Here is a 19,357-nt window from a genome sequence, read left to right as displayed (position 1 = left end):
AAAAGTGTCGATCCAGATCCGTACCAACAGAAAACATCCTGCACAAGGAAGGCCTGTAGGTAGAAAGAGCTGCTTGCTGCCTTATGGGGTTTGAAGTAAAATATCACACAGAACGGGAGGAGGAACAGAAGCATATTATTTTAACACTGCAAGCCTCTTATAAAATAGCATGATGTCATTTGAAATCAGTCTGTGACAGTCTGAAGATATAGTATTCCACAGGGCATCCACTTAAGTGGTGAAAATATTCCCATTAAAAAATGAGAGATTTTCACATTAGTTAAAAAAGACCCAACCATGAATTATCTATAGGAAACCCACTCTAAATATAAATAGATTAAAAGTAAGAAGATGGAAAAAGATACACCACATAGACATTACAAGAAAGCTGAAGGGACTAGTTATGTTTTTTTCTTTTTTTTACCTCCAGGGCTTCTGAGTATAAACCGTGGGTTCCCATGACTAGCCATCTCACCTCAGACTAGTAATTCACTAGAACACCTCAAAAACCCCCCAAACTATTTACTTATATATTGCTAATTGGTTTTATTTTATTTTTAAAGATTTTATTTATCTGAGAGCAAGACAAAGTGAGAGAGGGAAACAAGCAGTGGGATTGGGAGAGAGAGAAGCAGGCTTCCCTCCCAGCAGAGAGCCCGATGCAGAGCTAGACCATGACTTGGGCCAAAGGCAGACGCTTAATGACTGAGCCACCCGGTAGCCCCCTATATGACCAATTTATTATAAAGGATTCAATTCTGGAGCAGCCAAAGAAAACTGATATATAGGCAAGGGTTGGGGATGTGTGTGGTATGTGGAACTCCCACACCCTCTCTGGGGCACACCACTCGAAGCTTCCTGAACTCTGTTGTTCAGAGGCTTCTAGAGAGGTTTCATTACCTAGGCTTGAGTGATTAAGTCACGGCCACTGGTGATGGCTACCCCCACACAAACCTGAAGTGATCTAGCGGCCCCCAGCCACCAGTTACTTCAGTATACAAAAGACACTCTTTTCATGCCAGAGATTCCAAGGGTTTTAGGAGCTATGTGCCAATAACCATGGGAAAGAGCCAAAAAAATTTTTTCACCCCACTTTGGTTATATTATAGTCTCTCTCACACTAAAAACTGCAATGGACCCCCATTTTTTTTTAAGGACATTCAAATTTTGCAACATGGCCTAGAACCTCAAGATCAAGTTTATGCTGGTGTCTCCAACTTTATTTCATGCCATTGCTCACTGTGCTTGTTGTGACAGAAACACACTAGCCATCTTGCTATTGACTGAATGAGACCAGCGTACTCCTGACCAAGACGGTCCTGCCTCTCTCAGCAATGCTCTCCTCACAGATCTTGGCTGTCAAAATTTTCATATAATTTAGGTCCTTTCCAGATACAATCTTGAAGAGACTACCCCTGGCCACTTGGCTGAAACAGTCTACTTATCCCCAACACCCTCTATCGTTATCGTCTCATCTTCTGGTCTTTAAAACCCTTTATAGCATTTAGCATGACTTGAAATTATAGGATTAATTTATTTGCATCCTTTCTTCCTCTGTGGTCCTTATCTCTACACCTCCCTCCTGAATGTAAGCCCAGCAAAGGGAGAGTCCTTGACTTTCTTGTTCATTGACATATATCCTGAGCTTTTAGAAGGGCATTAGTTTAATGCTGGTTAAAAGTATCAATTTCCCAGGGGTGCCTGGGTGGCTCAGTGGGTTAAAGCCTCTGCTTTCAGCTCAGGTCATAATCCCAGGGTCCTGGGATTGAACCCAATCCCAGGATCCTGGGATCGAACCCACATTGAGCTCTCTGCTCAGCAGGGAGCCTGCTTCCTACTCTCTCTCTGCCTGCCTCTCTGCCTTCTTGTGATCTCTGTCAAATAAATAAAATAAACAAAATCTTTAAAATAAAAAAGTATAAACTTCCCAGATGCCTATTTTAGGAAGGCCCTGTGTATTTGTATCTTGCCTCTTCTGATGCTCACAAATATTGTGACAAAGGTCTTATTATCCAAATTTACAATGAGGAAACAAAGGCTCATAGAGATTAAGTGACTAGTCTAAGCCAGTAAGTGGCTTAGCTAGGATTTGTGGCTAGCAGTAGTAATATTAAAGTAAGCTTCAGAACAAAAAGGTTCTACCAGAAATAGAGACATCATCATAAAGGGGTCAAAGGTTCAAGAGGACATAAAGATCCTAGTATTTATAAACTTACTAATTCTTAAAATTAGTAACGCAAAAACCAATAGAACTGAAAGGAGAAGTAAACACAAAATTATAGTTACAGAGTTCAACACTGCTTCTCACTGTGTCACTGACAAAGCTCTTAGGAATTTTATCCCCAAACCCATTTTTCCGTTAGCCCTGTGATTTTCAGTACACTATTTTATATGGAGCAGTGATTCTTTTTTAGGAAAACACACATCATGTTATAAAAGAAGTCACTGTATTTGTATACCTTCTCTTCTCTCCATTTGTTTTTAGCCTCCTCTTATCTATATAGATACATACCCTTTCTGTGTTGCCTAGATTTGCAACTCATACAATCTGTCACCTAGGTCCCACATCTGTTTTAACGTCAGTTCTTTGCTGGGGGTTGTCAGGGTGGCATGGTTGGCTGACTGTGTGACTCTTGGATTCAACTCTGGTCGTGATCTCAGGGTTGGGGGTAGAGTCCCTCATCGGGATCCATGATCAACACAGAGTCTGCTTGTTTCTCTGTCTCCCTACCATGTTCACTCTCTCTCTTTCTCAAACAGGTAAGACTTTAAGGAAAAAAAAATAATAATAAAATAAAATTAGTTCTTCAGGTAAAGTCAGAGTCTACTACCAGCCTTTTTACCATGCTTCTTTATGTCACTCCCTGGTTACCTGATACTCATTCTCTAACAGAGGCTTCTAGGAACAAAGATCCTAGAGTTCTTGTCCCTTCAGAAAAAAGACTTGCTGTCTTTGTTGAAGAGTATCTTCTTAACTGGGTGTAATACTCTCAATGTGACACCTTGAGGATTTTGTAGAAACTGCTCTTGCTGACTCTGAGCTACAGATTTTACTATGGAAAAGTCTGAGGCTATTTGGACTTTCTCTTATTTTGGCCGGTTGTCAAAATAACTGTTTTTGAAATCTAGTCCCTTTATCAGAATATATCCTAATGTTGCTAAAGACTGGCTCTTTTACACAGATTCAATCACAAATCTGTTCCCCCACAAAATGTATTCTCGAAATATTTTAAACATTTGTTCTATTTCTTTTCCTTTCTATTTGGGGGAATGAATTCTACGTATGGTATGTATGTGAACTCTATTTTTAATGTAATCTAATTTTATTTCATTTTCTTCTTGCTTACATCTATCCTTTCTTTCTGAACAAATTTTTTTTAAAAGATTTTATTTATTCATTTGAGAGAGAGAGACACAGTGAGAGAGGGAACATAAGCAGGGGGAGTAGGAGAGAGAGAAGCAGGCCTCCCGCCAAGCAGGGAACCCAATGCAGGGCTCAATCCCAGGATTTTATATATATATATATATATATATAATATTATATATTATAATATATAATTATTATATTATTTATCATGACTTGAGCCGAAGGCAGATGCTTATTGACTGAGCTACCCGGGCGGGCCCTAAACAGATTTTTGACAGTATGTATTCATCCTTGGGATTCTCCCAGTTTGCTTTCTTTTTTTCTTTTCTTTTTTTTTTTTTTTTTTAAGATTTTATTCATTTATTTGACAGACAGAGATCACAAGAAGGCAGAGAGGCAGGCAGAGAGAGAGTAGGAAGCAGGCTCCCTGCTGAGCAGAGAGCCCGATGAAGGCTCTATCCCAGGATGCTGAGATCATGACCTGAGCTGAAGGCAGAGGCTTTAACCCACTGAGCCACCAGGCGCCCCCGATTTGCTTTCTTCACTGTAATTTTATTTTCTCTTCTCTTTTCTCAGTTTGACACCCTGCCATGTGTTTGCTATTCCCTTATTAATACCTTTCTTAAATACTTGTATCACAGAGATAATTAATTCAATTAGTTCACCCTTTGGAAACTCACGATTTAATATTTGGTCACATAATTTACCTACTTTATGACCACTTTGATCAGATGACAATTCCATCACCAACTAGCTTTCTTCCCAATACTTGTCACCCCTTTTTTCTTATAATCGTTTTGCATGCATTTCTGCTGGTTCCTTTTCCATTACTTGGGCTAAAAGGATGTGAGCTTATCAAGGAAGACCACACTGCAAAAGGTTTACTTGGGAGACGGAACAGAGTCCTCCCTTAGGCTAGAGGGGTAATTCATTACGAACAAGTGTTCTGCACATGTGTTGGTCTCGGTTTACAGATCAACCAGGATGTGCCTTCCTTCCTCAGTGGAGTAGCCTCTACGACAGCTTGCTCTCTTGGTCATCACAGAGCCAGCTCACTGACGCTGGCAATGCTGCAGCTCCAAATTGAGGAAAACCGAGTGTTGCGCTCATTTCACAGAAACAAGCCCAGAGGCCAAACTGGGCCCAAGAATGAAAGTGCATACTAGAAGTCTACACGGGAAACAATTCTTACCCACTGAGACAAGGTGGCTATAGTTCTCCAGCATCACCTCCCTGTACAGGGTCCTCTGAGCAGGGTCCAGGTGCTGCCACTCCTCCTGGGTAAAGCCCACAGTCACATCCGCAAATGATAAGGATGCCTGAAACAGCACATTTGTGTTCAAATGTAAGTAATCACAATGGGAAGACATGGACAAGCTGTCGAAGAACTGTTACGGAGTTCACTATTCACAATTAGAAAATGTGTTCTGGCGTGCCTACCTTTGTACTTGGTTGGAGGAGAAAGCATGACAGACATTCCTCACCAGTGCGATAAGTTACCGGCGTCCCATCATGTGCCTACATGCCATAAAGAACTCTCCTACCTTGAGAATCTGAAAACCAATAAAACCATATCACTGTTCTCAAGGAGCATATAATCTGACAAACACAAGCATGAAGCATCCAACTACCATGTAGCATAACACCCTACTACAGTAAAACAGGTGCAAAGTAGAGTGAGATTACAGAGGGGAGAAAACTTCTATTCCTGCTATTAGGGTGGGTTTCACTGATAACATAACATGAACCTGGGCCAAGAGCATAACCAAGTACACTTCTAAAATATGGAGTTAAGGGGCACCAGTTGGATTAATGTTTGCCTTTGGCTCCAGTCATGATTTCAGGATCCTGAGATCAAGCCCCATGTCAGGCACCCTGCTCGGGGGGAGTCTGCTTCTCGCTCTCCCCCTGTGTGTGTGTGTTCTCTCTCTCTGTCAAAGGAATAAAAATCTTTTTAAAAAATGTAGTTAAAGGAGTAAGTGAACACACAGGAAAGGACTGCTGGGACTATGTTCACATAAAGAGCTACAGTCGTCTTCAGGGAAAATGCTATTTAATAATTCTGAACATAGGGGCGCCTGGGTGGCTCAGTGGGTTAAGCCGCTGCCTTCGGCTCAGGTCATGATCTCAGGGTCCTGGGATCGAGTCCCACATCGGGCTCTCTGCTCAGCGGGGAGCCTGCTTCCCTCTCTCTCTCTGCCTGCCTCTCCACCTACTTGTGATTTCTCTCGGTCAAATAAATAAATAAAATCTTTAAAAAAAAAAAAAAGAAAAAAAATAATAATTCTGAACATAACTCCTGTAGGACGGGGTGTCCAAAATGTGGGTGTCCACATTTGTTTTTTTAGGAAACCCTTTTTTATAAACAGTAAACTTACAATGTCAATTTATATATTAAATTGCATTATTGTTATTTTTCCTAAGTACTTTTATTTTTTCAAATGAATATATTTGGCATGTAACATTGTATAACTCTGATAGGCTTACATACTGTAATGATGCCAATGCAGCTGTATTTATCACATTACATAATTACAGTACATTAATGTGTATATCCATTTCACTGCATACTGGATTTCTTCATTCTTCTTTTTATGGATTACAATAAATATAGGGAGATACTCAAATATTTTCTTCCCATAACTGAATTGACTGTCTTATACAGTTCATAGGTTTTATACCACCCATTTATGAAATGACCACTGTGGAAAATATAGCATGAAGAAACAGAGACATATCAATCCCAGGTTATCAAAAAAAACAGTTAATCAATGTTCAGGTTATACACTAAAAATTGGTTAATAGGAAAAACAAGACTATTTTCCAGAAATGTATAAGGTATTATTGAGAAAACAACAACAACAACAACAAAGAATACCTAATAAATGAATACACTATATTCATGGCTTAGACAATTTAATATTACAAAAATATCTTATTTCTCCACAAATTGGCCTATAAATTGAAGACAATCAGAATTAAAATCTTAGCAGATAATCTTTTTGTGGAAACTGATTAAGCTTACTCTCAGACTTACATAGAAACTTGAATGGCCAAGAATTACCAAAGCTACCTTGGAAAACAGGATGGATAAACTCACACTAATTATGGCAGGCAGAATCTAAGATGACGACCTCCAATGGATCCAACAACATGACATAAACTCCTCTTAAATGGAAGAGACTTAAGTCCCTGTGATTGTGATACATTCTACGGCAAAACAGATTTTGCAAGTATAAATGAGATCCTTAATCATTAGACTTTGGCCTAAAGGGAAGATTTACTTGGGTGGGCCTGACCTAATCTTGTGAGTCTTTTATTTATTTTTAATATTTTATTTATTTATTTGAGAGAGAGAGTGAGAGTGCATGAGCACACAAGCACATGTGAGGGGCAGAGGGAGAAGCAGGCTCCCTGCCGTGCAAGGAGCCAAACATGGGACTTGATCTCAGGACCCCAGGATTAGGACCTGAGCCAAAGGCAGACCCTTAACCAACTGAACCACCCAGGTGTCCCTCATGTGAGTCTTCTAAAGAACGTAAAATACCAGAGACCCTTCTTCTGACCTCAAAGAAGAAACAAACTACTGTGAATCCTACGGCTGTCCAGAAAGAAATTCTGCCACATATGTACAGATGGGAACCCAACCAAGCCTTAGATAAGGAGTCCCAAGCAACACCTTGATTGCAGCATTAATGCCTAAGAAACTTAGCTAACCTACTCCTAACTCATTCTCGTCTATACATCAGGATAACTGCAAATGGACTGGTCAAGCTTAAATGTAAAAAAATAATAATAATAAAAAGTAAGAGCTATGTAAGTACTAGAAGAAAACATGGGTGAGTTCCCCCATAACTTAAGAAAGAATAAAACTTTCCTAACCATGACAAAAAATTCAGATGCAGAGCTCACATAGTTCAGTCACTAGAGCACCAGACTTTTAAAAATCCAGATGCAAAAATAAAATGCATAAAATAAAATACTGACAGACCTGACCACATAAAATTATAAACAACCAACCAATCGAGTCCTCTACAAAATAAAAGAAAAACCAAAATCAAAAGAAAAATGACAACCCAGAATTAAGTGTCTGCAACTTACACGACAAAGAAAGGGTTAGGGTCCCTATATAAAGAATTTCTAAAAAGGAAAAAAACAATAGCCCTCTAAATACGGGCAAGAACTGTAAAGAGAAAACTCACAGGAAGAGAAATGCAAATGGTACTAAACTTAGAAGATCAAGCTTACCCTTTAAAAAGAAAAATATAAATAAAAAGTATATTGAACTATTTCCCTCCTATTGGACTGGCAGAAATCCAAAAGAATAACCACACATACTTAATTTGTTATATGCATAAAAGCATCCTCATATCCTGTTCAAAATACAAAAAAGATTAACCATCATTAAGTGAAATATGGCAATAGTTAGCTAAATTATACATGAATTTACCATTTAACCCAGAAATCCCACTTCCGGGGACCAACCACAAGGGCACACTGATCAAAGAAGAGGTTATATCACTATTTATATTTGCAAAAGACTAAAAACACCCCCGATATTGATTACTAATGAACTCGTGGAATGTGTTATACTCACACCATGAAGTGCTAAGCAACTGGAAAAGGAACTGAGGAATATCTCTTTGTGGCACTACAGAGTGAATTCCATAGTACATTATTAAGTGACAAAACAAAGTTTAAGTTAGGGGCACCTTAGTGCCTCAAATGCTTAAGCATCTGCCTTCAGGTCCTGGGATCCAGCCAGAGTCAGCATCTGGCTGCCAGCACACCTGCTTCTCCCTCTCCCTGTGACTCCCCAACCGCTCAGGCTCTCTCTCTGTATTCTCTGTCTCAAATGAATAAATAAAATCTTAAAAAACAAAAACAGCAAAAAAACCACAATCCACAAAAAACAACAACAAAAGAATGGGGTGCCTAGATGGCTCAGTCATTAAGTGTCTGCCTTCAGCTTGCGTCGGTGGTCCTGGATCATACCAGCATCCCTCCCCAGTCTGCAGGAAACCTGCTTCTCCCTCCTGCACTCTCCCTACTTATGTTCCCCCTCTCACTGTCTGTCAAATAAATAGACTCTTAAAAAAAAGAAAACCCACAAAGTTTAAGTGAAAATCAAGTACAATATGACAAAGATCTACATATGGGCCTTCTTATATTAAAAATAACAAAATGAGAATCACTATATTGCATATCTAAAATTAATATGAAATTGTATGTTGATTTCACTGGAATTAAAATAAAAACTTAGGGGTGCCTGGTGGTTCAGTGGGTTGAGCCTTGGCCTTCAGCTCGGGTCATGATCTCGGGGTCACAAGATGGAGCCCCACATCAGGCTCTCTACTCAGCAGGGGGCCTGCATCCCCCACCCCCCTCTGTCTGCCTCTCTGCCTACTTGTGATTGGTCTGTCAAATAAATAAATAAAAATATTTAAAAAGAATAAATAAGTAAAATAAAAAATAAAAACTTAAAAAAATGGCTACCCACATTGGGTAAGGGCAGGAGTAGGATAAGGGGACAGAGAGAAGCCAGACTGACCTCTGAATATGCTTTGCTAAATTTATATTCACAATCCATCTTTAGAAAAATTTAAATATTTTTAATAGTTATACAAAAACAATAATCAAAATGAAAACAAAACCCTAAAAACAAAGAGCATATGAAAGAAATCAATCAAATTGTGTCTCAATTTGATGGTATACCTCAGAGAGGAAATACCTGCTAAGTTTAAGACACAGGAATGTGACTATGTGCCACAATGGGAATACACTGAAGGATAAGAGAACTGAAACAAACAAAACAAAACTGTGGAAAAAAGATTAACGAATCTGACCACATCAACGTGTAAAACTTTCATATTACCAATGATACCAAAAAGTGAAAAAATAAGACAAACTCTGGAGAACATATTTACAATGAATAGAACAAAGATTACTATACAACACTCATAAAGGATATTTATCAATCAGTAAGAAATACAGAACAAAATTAATGGAAAAGTATGTAAAACTATACAAAACATATAAATCAACATTTCACAGAAGAAAAGTGAAAGGCCCAATCCTATCCAAAATCAGAGAAATACAAATCAAAACAATAAGGTTTTCATCATTCATCAGACTGGCCATAATTTTGAAATAACGGTATCAACTGTGAACAAGGAGAGAAAGAAAGCTGTCCTGTCACCTAACAACTGGTGGGAGACGTATGGTCACTTAGACCAATTTGGCAGCATAAAGTGACACTGGAAATGCTTAGTCTCTCTGACCCAACAATATGTATCACGTGTGTACACTACAGAATACTTGAAAGGCTTGCTCTTCTACAGGGAGAGAAAATGTAAAAGATGATCACTGCACAATAATTCTTAATAATGATAAACAGAAATGACATAAGAAACAGACAAATAAAATGTATGCTGTCATAACAGAATATTAAAAGGAATGAAGTAACCAATTTGGATAGATCTTAAACACAATATTAAATTCTAAACACAGGGCCACTTGCATGGCTCAGTTGGTTAAGCATCCAGCACTCGATTTCAGCTCAGGTCGCGATTTCGGGGTGGTCAGATCGAGCCCCATGTCGGGGTCAGCAAGAGATCTGCTAGAAATTCTTCTTTTCCCTGCCCCTCCTGCTTGTGTGTGCTCTCTCTCACTCTTTCTCAAATAAATAAATAAATCTTAAAAAAAAAAAAAAGGCAGCCAAAACAATCCTGACAAGTTTGTCAAGAAAATTTGTTCAGTAGAACAAACTGAAGAACTTACATTCCTGACTTCAAACTTGCTATAAAGCTACAGTATCAAACACAAGGAACCAGCATGATAATATCCACATAAGGATATTATCATATCCACAAATGAACAGAAGTGGGAGTCCAGAAACAAACCCATACACCTATGGTCAACTGATGCTCAACAAGGGTGCCGAGATCATTCAATGGGAGAAAAAAAGAGTCTCTTCAACAAATGGTATTGGAACTGAATATCCACATGCAAATGAATGAAAATGGACCCCTTCCTCATATCATATACAAAAATTAACTCAAAATAGATCAAAGACCTAAATGTGAGAGCTAGAAACAATAACACTCTTAGGAAAAATACACGAGTGAATCTTCATGATCTTAGAATGACAACAGATTCTTAGATAGGACCTCAAAGGCAAACACAACAAAGGAAAAGAGATAAAAAAGACTTTACCAAATTAAAACCTTTTGTGAATCAAAGGATATACTTTCAAGAGAATGAAGAGACAACTCACAGAACAGGAAGAAATATTTGAAAATCACATATGTGATAAAAATCTATTCCCCAAAATACTCTTCAATAAATCCAATTAAAAAATAGGCCAAGGATTTGAATGGACATGCCTGCGAAGCAGATATACAAATATCCAACAAGCACACAAAAAGGTACTCATTAGACATTAAGGAAAAGCAAATCAAAACCACAATGACATGCTACTTCATATCCACTATGATGGCTATAATAAGACAATATAAGAGAGGAAACGAACTCTCATGCATTGCTGGTGGAAATATAAAATTGTGCACATTGTGAAAAACAGGCGGTCCTGCGGTAATTTAAAACTACAACTAATGCATGATCCAGCATTTTCACTTCTCAGTAAATACCCAGAAGAACCAAAGACATGTATTCTACCAAAATTTGCACATGAATGTTCAGAGCTCATTATTCACAACGGAGGTAAAGCAGAAACAAGCCAGATGTCTGTTAACCAGTAAGTGGATGAACAGAACTCGGGTCCATCTACACAGTGGAATATTCTTCAATGATAAAAAGAAATGAAGGCTTGGTAAAAAGGTACACTTAGCTATAAAACGAAGGTCTGAGGATCTCATGTATAACACGGTGACTACAGCTGATATCACAATTAAAATCTGTTGACAGCAGAGCTTAAATACTCTCACCAAAAAAAAGAAAACCAAACCCAAAAACAAAGAAAGAAAGAAATATGTGAGGTGATGGATGTGTTAGATTAGATGGGAGGAATCCTCTCACAATGTATATGAATATCAAAATCATCACAATGTTCACTACATACCTTATAGTTTTGTCAAATATACCTTAATAAAGCCAGAAAAGAAAAACAATGAAGTCTGTAGCATGCTCCAATATGATGAAGTTTAAAAACATTACACTAGGTGAAGGAAACACACAAATAAAATATACATTTTGTATGACTATACTCCTACAAAAGATCCAGAAGATCCAAGTCCATACTGACAGAATATAGATTAGTGGTTGCCAGGGTCTGACAATTTTGGAGTTATTTTAAGGACGTGCGGTCAATTTATTCTATAAAAATTCGAGGTTTTGTAAAGGGAAAACAAAAACAAACCAAGACCAGGGGAAAGCTCTCTACATGAGCTTTAGTAATACCTTCTCCTAAAAAACCTCATTAACTGGGTTCTGCTTGGTAATCTGTCTTTTGCTCCCACTGAAGAATAATTATAGGCATTTAGTTTGTGGTTTGCCACAAGAAGGTTGTACATCATTTATATAAAGAGAAACAGAAGTTTTTTATTCAGCTCTTGATGCCAGAAAGTCTTTAGGCTCTGGAAGGAATAGGGATGCTCTATGCATGTTTTTTGGGGGTGGGGCTGGGGGGTGGGCAGGGAGTGTGGGGGGAGTCATGGTTAAAAGTCCGAAATATTGCAAGTTTGATATCTAACTTTATCAAGTTTGATGTGTGTGTGTGCGCACACGCCAACTTTGCCCTATTGATCTGCTGATCCGATGCTACTGGTCTACAGACCTCAAGATCACCTGCAACCTTGTTCAAAACAAAAATTCTCGGGCCCCATTCTATGGTTTAAAACACTTCCCAGTTTTGATCTGATGCACACTAAAGTCTGAGAGCCACTGTGTCAGGCTGGTTCCCTCAGTTCATTTTATCTATTTCTACTTTTCTATTTTAAACACGAGTCATTATCCTCAGAAGTTCCATTATAAAACAAAGCAGAAAATGACTTCAATAAGTCACACAGGACTTCTTCATATTTTGCTGGTTTCCCTTGGGAAAATGCAGAAATCTCTGAAGGCAGAGCTGGGATAGAGAAAGAGGAATGAAGTCATTCAAGGTACAGACTGCCTTGCAGTTCCCGCACCAGCCTGCTTAAAAAGTTGCAAACATCACCTGGGTGAAATGCCCCTCTGTGGGATAATATTCTTTACACCTCGCAGAAGGGGCAGGAAAGGACATATGATAAACCACCCACACGACTACGTATGACTGTGATTTGGCCATGAAGAGCTTGAGCTTGAATAGAACTATTGTCTAGGACATTTTTAAACAATGTCTGTACCCCTCTGTTCTGTTTCAAAGAAATTTTAAAAATGAGAAAAATTGGTTAAGCAAATTATAATACGCTAAATGAAGGAACACGAAACCTTCAGCAAAGGTTGTACAACAAAAGTTGTTACATCTGTATTTCCTTGTTTACTCAAGTTAGAGAAGGCAACCAAAGCTAAGAAAAAAAGGATGGAGGCACTTTCAAGTGAGTGTACCTTTTGTTTTTCTAAAGCATTGCAGTTTCTCAAATGGCTATCTTTTTTTAAACCAGTGGTGATGTGGTCAGTACAGGACTGGGGTAGGAAAACTCAACGTTTCCTCTGGGTTCTGCCCCAACACAAAGACAGAGAAATTCACTTACTTTCTCAGCACCAATTTCTTCTCAACCTTCAAGAAGAAAAATAGGTAACTCTCCTTGTACTGCTGTCTTGTAAAGAACTCAACAGCACATCTTTAAATGCCAGATTCATTGTGTGAGCAGAGCTCAGAATCTGGGAAGAGGGAGCACAAAACAAAGAGTAGGGGTTGAACTGGGATTGGTGAGACAAAACTGACTCACATCTAGTTTTAAAGCCCTTTCCCGCAAATCCCTGGAATGCCTCCAGCGCAGTTCTATTTCCCAGGTCATCCAACCATCCTTCACTCCTTCCAGCCCAGCTGTCCTGGTCCAGGCTTCTCTCCATTAGGCAGCCTGGGAGCTTCTGAATAGGGCAATATTCTCAAATCTCACTTGTTCTGAACACACCTGTGAAAACCTAGGATCTGCTCCTCTCTGGGAACTACACTCTGCTCAAAACTCACTCAAGAGGTGCCTGGGTGGTTTGGTCAGTTAAGCAAATGACTCCATCTCAGCTCAAGTCTTGATCTCAGGGTCACGAGCTCAGCCCTGCAGTGAGCCTACTTAAAAAAAAAAAAAAAACTCAAATAGTTGTAGGGTTCTCTCCAACTAACATATACTTAGAGACTCCTCCTTCTTACTTCACAAGATGTGCTTTTCTAATGTAGATGAGAAAGACACCTGAGGGGCAAATTCATTTTAGCTGGAATTGTCACCCAGGCTTACAGTGCCAATATATTTGTTATTCCATAGACTCTCAGGTCAGACCTTCCATAAATTTAAATCAAGGCTGCTGAGAACTGTTACAAACCTAACTTGGATACAATTATACCGTCTCTATTAGAGGCTTTGAAGACATCTAGAAATCCCATACACAGAGCTACTACACGGTTAAGATTCAATCGTTCAGATCTTTTCTTCACATTCCTAATTATTTCTGCTAAGTGCCCTGCAGGATGACATGCTGGCTTTTATAACCAAGAGGGAAGCTGCAAAGACCATGACATTTGGAGAAACACCTAAAATTGTCTTCTGGGGCGGCGGGGTGGCTCAGAGGGTTAAGCATCTGCGTTCTGCTCAAGTCCTAATCACAGAGGCCTGGAATCCAGCCCCTGCATCCAGCTCCCCACTGGGTGGAGAGCCTCCTTCTCCTTCTGCTCCTCCCTCAGCTTGAGCTCTCTGGCTGTATCACTCTATCAAATAAAATCTTGAATGAATGCATGAATGAATTTTTTAAAAAACGTCTTCTAGTGGAGCGCATGGCTGGCTAAGAACTGCCTTCAGCTCAGATCATGATCTTGGGGTCCTGGGATTGAGTCCTCTGGTTGCGGACAGGGGCGGGGGGGGGGGGGGGGGGGTCCCTGCTCAGCAGGGAGTCTGATTCTCCTTCTTCCTCTGTCCCTCACCCTGATCATGGCCCCTCTCTCAAATAAAATCTTAAAAAAATAATAATAATAAAATTGCCTTCTAGTTTATCTGCTAGTGTTGTGACATAGGATATATAACATTCCTCTCCACCTCAGTTTTATAATGTTATGGTAGAGAGAGCTATATTGATCTAAGTGAGAGGTTGAAAGTATAATGCAACGAGTGATAAGAATAATTGTATTAACAGCAGCTAATATTTACTGCGAGGCACTGAGCCATGTTATTTAATCCTCTAAACAACCCCAGGAGACAGGTGTTATTAATATCCTCAGTATTACAGACGTGAAGTCTCACGCAGGTTTGCCGTTCTCAGATGATACTTTGATAGTTCAGCCCCGCACGAATCAAAGCCATCTATCTGCTCAATTCCCGCCGCTCTACGACCGAGCGCACCCACCGCGCACGTGCACCGGTCACTCCCCACCACCCTCCCCCTGCCTCCCTCCTCACCCCACTCCACGTCCCCCGCTGCCGCACAAACCACGCGGGCAGATCCGCGCAGAGTCTGCAACTTCCCCCGGGCACCCAATCCCCACCTCCCTGCCTTCCAAGCCCACCTTTCCCGTAGTAAAGAGTCTCCCTTCTCGTGATCCCTCCATCCGACCGAGGCCTCCTCGTACCCAGCTCTCCGGAAGAACAGCCAAGGGTCCCGCCGGGGTCCGCGGGCCTCTTCCCTACAGCCCGGCACCGTCGCCCACAACAGCGTCTTGGCGCCACGCAGAGACCCCCTCGGATCTCCCCATCCTTTTCGCCTCCCACACCCTCCCGCTCCGGCTGCACTAGCTCCGAGAACGGCAAGCACACCGCCAGAAGCCTGGAGGTTCCGGATCGTCTCCCACAGAAAGCCGGAACATTGGGAAGCACCTGCGAGGTATTGCGCATGCGCAGAAAGAGCCGCAAGCTACTAACTCCCATAACCGCGAGCGGCAGGCTCACAAACTTCCGGACTTCATTCCTGTAACTGTGCTTGCCTGGGACTGGGGAATTTCGGAAACGTTCTCTCTTCAGCAATTCAGAGACAGTGGCAGGGGGTTTGTTGCTTCTGTATGCAGCACCGGTTTTTTTCAGTGCCTCAAAGAAATAGTCTCACAGACACTTTGCTTTCTGAACGCCAAGCGACCAAAGGAGGCAAAAATGTAAATCTACGTAGAAAGGCTCGCTTACATACTAGAAATACAAAATACCACTGTGGATTGGAGAAACAAGAACTCTCGTTCATCGGGACACCTGGGTGGCTCAATTGGTCAAACACCTGCCTTTGGCTCAGGTAGGGATCTCAGAGTCCTGGGATGGAACCCCATGTCAGGCTCCCTGGTTAGCAGGGAGTCTGCTTCTCCCTCTGCCTCCCCACTACTCGGGCTCGTGTACACGCTCTCTCTCTCAAATAATCTAAACAAACAAAGAAACAAACCCCTCTTATTCATTACTGGTGTGAATGCAAAATAATACAAACATTTTGGAAAACAGTTTTACAATTTCTTATAAATGTAAACATGTACTTAACACGCAACCTAGTGATCCTACTCCTATGTATTTACCTAAGTAAATCGAAAACTAAGTCAACACAAAAGCCTTAACACAAATTGTTTTTTTGTTTTCTTTTTTTAAAAGATTTATTTACTTATTTGAGAGAGAGTGAGTGAGCGAGCGCAAACAGGGCTCCGGGCAAAGTTAGAGGGAGGAGCAGGCTCCATGTAGGACTCCATTCCAGGACCCTGGGATCATGACCTGAGCTGAAAGTAAACACTTAACTGACTGAGCCACCCAGGCGCCCAACACAAACGTTTAGTATCTATTAATAATCACCAGAACAGGTAAAAACTCAAATATCCTTTAATAGGTGAATAAACTGTGGGACATCTATAAGTGGAATACTATTCAGTAATTTTATTTTATTTTTATATATTTTTAAAGATTTTATTTATTTATTTGACAGAGAGAGATCACAGCAGGCAGAGAGGCAGGCAGAGAGAGAGAAAGGGAAGCAGGCCCCCTGCTGAGCAGAAAGCCCAATGTGGGACTGGATCCCAGGCCCTGAGATCATGACCTGAGCCTAAGGCAGCTGCTTAACCCACTGAGCCACCCAGGCGCCCCACTATTCAGTAATTTTAAAAAAGGAATGAATTAATGTCTCACACTACCATAGGAAAAATCTTTTTAAAAAATTTTTATTTATATTTACTTTTAAAGATTTTATTTATTTATTTGACAGAGATCACAAGTAGGCAGAGAGGGAGGCAGGCAGAGAGAGGGAGGAGGAAGCAGGCTCCCCTCGGAGCAGAAAGCCCAATGTGGGGCTTGATCCCAGGACGCTGGGATCATGACCAAGCCAAATGCAGAGGCTTTAAATCACTGAGCCACCCAGGCGCCCCTACCATAGGAAAAATCTCAAGTGACTTTTGCTTATGTGAAAGAAACCAAACCTAAAAAGTGCATTTTGCATCAATCTATTTTGACATTCTTAAAAATATTAAATTATAGGACAGAGACCAAATCAGTGGATGGGGCTAAGGGAGGAAGGAGGGGTTAAGAACAGGTCACCCAAGGGGAGTTTTTAAAATAATAGGATTGTTGTGCACGGTACAGGGTGATGCATTCGTGGAATCTCAGAGCTGTACACCACCAAGACAGAATGTAACTCAATTTAAATAAAGAAAAAAAAATCAAATAGGTTACAGATATAAAGCAGACTGTGACAAGTGACTCTGTTTTTACAAATGTATGTATCATGTAGCCTGAATTTTAAAAATGGGGGAAAAGGAGCTGACCTAAATAATTCCGTAGAACTACATTTTGACTGGATACATTAAGACTGAAAACAAAAAGAACAGTACATAAACACTCTGGCTGGTAAATTCTCACAGGGGTTAGCAATTCTGAAACTACTTTCCATGTACACAAGGTCAAAAAGAATACACATGTTGTAGATAATGATAACCAGGTATTTCAGTGTATGGATGAAGTTAAAAATAAGGAAGGGGTTGGTGGGTGGGAAAGATATCAATGTTAGCTCATTCATTTTCAAATATGTAGTCATGTGTATGTAACACATCTGTATACAGATTTATATGTATACAGATTGATATAGAAATATAGATACTGTGAGGCAGATGACTAGCATGGACTGGTACACATACATCTATTTCTTAGATATGTAGGCAGACAGAATCTAGAAAGTTTCACCCAGTACCAATCAGCATACCTAGAGCTCAGATCTTGGTTTCTCCAATAGAAGGAACTAGGGCTCCTTGGAAAGATGTCTGATTCCAGGGCTTAGACACAGAAAATACAAGGAGCCTGGAGCACCTTGTGTGTCAAAAGTAAGGAAGTCCTTTAGAAACTATGATAAGGATTTGTTAAGAGGACCTAAAAGCTAACCTATGATAGCTCTCAATGCCCAAGCTGGGACAATTTGAGCAACATAATAATAGCATGGGTGAAATGAAAAGAGTGGAGAGAAAGGAGCTGATCTGAGAAAAGGACCAAGAACATGAATGAATTTTTTTTTTAACACAAATGAGTCTTAAATGAATTTTGCTAAGTGAAAAAAGCCAAACTCAGGAGATACATATTATAAAATGCAGTTGACATTGTAAAACATAAAACAGATCAAAGGGTTGGGTGAAAAAGGCGGGGTTGAGTAACGACCACAGGGAATGAATTAGATTATCCATGAGCCCGTACTGACATAAACAAATGATGAAATAAATGAGCAAAATGAAAATCTTTCCTTTACAGAAGAATCCCAATAAACATATAAGTAAAACAGAAAAATCTCCTTTTAGAACACCACAGTAAAAGTGGTTGCAGGCAAGACCCAACAATGAAAGTGAAAATTAGTGGCCAAAACTATAAATATAAACAGGATACTTGGGTAGCCTCAGAGAGTTTCTCCTCAAATTTACTAATACACCTGGTGGTTTTAAAATATGACCATAAATCCGAAACGGAGCTAAGCGAATTTCCTCTGACCCTGGGTGTGCACTGGACTTAGCCAATCCACTCTTAAGTGTAGACTGGATATGAAAAAATCCTAAATATATAGTGCAGAAACCCCGCTGATACCACCTTAACCAAGTACTAAAGGTTAGTATGACGAATCATGTTGATATCACGTGTCACCTGATACACAGGTAGGGCACATCCTTCCAAGGGTATTCTTCCTAAAAATATATACCTCAGTCCAATAAGGAGAAAACATTAGACAAACGTCAATTCTGAGGCACTTTTCACAATACCTGACCACTATTCTTCAATCATGTGAATGCCATGAAAGACAAGGAAAGACCAAAAAACTTACAGGTTGGAGCAGACATGATGATTAAATGTATCGTGGTATCTGGACAGAATCCTGGATCAGTAAAAGGGCATTCGTGGAAAACCTGACGGAATCTGAACAAACTCTGTAATTTCGTTAATACAGTTGCTTTCTCAGTTTTGATAACGGTACCATGGCTCTGTAAAATGTTAACATTGGGGGAAGTTGCGTGAAGTGTATATGGGAGGTTGCAGGAGATGAGAGCGTGCTTTCTTCAAGTTTGGTATAGGACAGTTTTTTACACATGAACGGTTTTTAGTATTAATACCGAATTGCTAGCTTGCTGCTTTTCTCATTCGAGAATAACCATGCTGGTCACAGATAGCGGGTACAGAGATGAAATCCAAACACAGCTTCCCTTCTCTTGGCTTGCGTCTAAAATTTGGTCGAAGGACAAGGACAAAAGCCTGGCTCCAGGCAGCAGGAGTGAGTACCTCAGACAGCAATCTCTCAGCTCAGCCGACTGGGCAGAAACTCTCCAGCTGGTTTCTCAAGAAAAGCGCCTGGGGTACACCGGGGAAGAGAATCTTGAGAGAGGTACTGAATCATTTATGCGCCAGATATACATGGTAAACG

At 40.2% G+C, this 19,357-nt stretch overlaps 2 long non-coding RNA genes across 2 annotated transcripts; both read right to left on the bottom strand.

The window, feature by feature from the left end:
• Positions 1-4,559: 4,559 nt before the first annotated feature.
• Positions 4,560-16,284, bottom strand: LOC309859740. Its single transcript, XR_014308866.1, has 3 exons — positions 15,021-16,284; positions 4,808-4,920; positions 4,560-4,686 (listed from the first exon to the last, which is right to left on the bottom strand). It is a non-coding gene; the product is annotated as an uncharacterized lncRNA (long non-coding RNA).
• Positions 16,285-16,625: 341 nt separating this feature from the next.
• LOC309859739 lies at positions 16,626-18,884 on the bottom strand. Its single transcript, XR_014308865.1, has 2 exons — positions 18,764-18,884; positions 16,626-18,640 (listed from the first exon to the last, which is right to left on the bottom strand). It is a non-coding gene; the product is annotated as an uncharacterized lncRNA (long non-coding RNA).
• Between the last annotated feature and the right edge of the window lie 473 nt (positions 18,885-19,357).

The sequence above is a fragment of the Mustela nivalis genome, assembly GCF_964662115.1.
Source record: "Mustela nivalis genome assembly, chromosome: 2".
NCBI lineage: Eukaryota > Metazoa > Chordata > Mammalia > Carnivora > Mustelidae > Mustela > Mustela nivalis.
The sequence above is the reverse complement of the archived record's forward strand: the minus strand, read 5'-3'. Positions and strand labels throughout refer to the sequence as shown.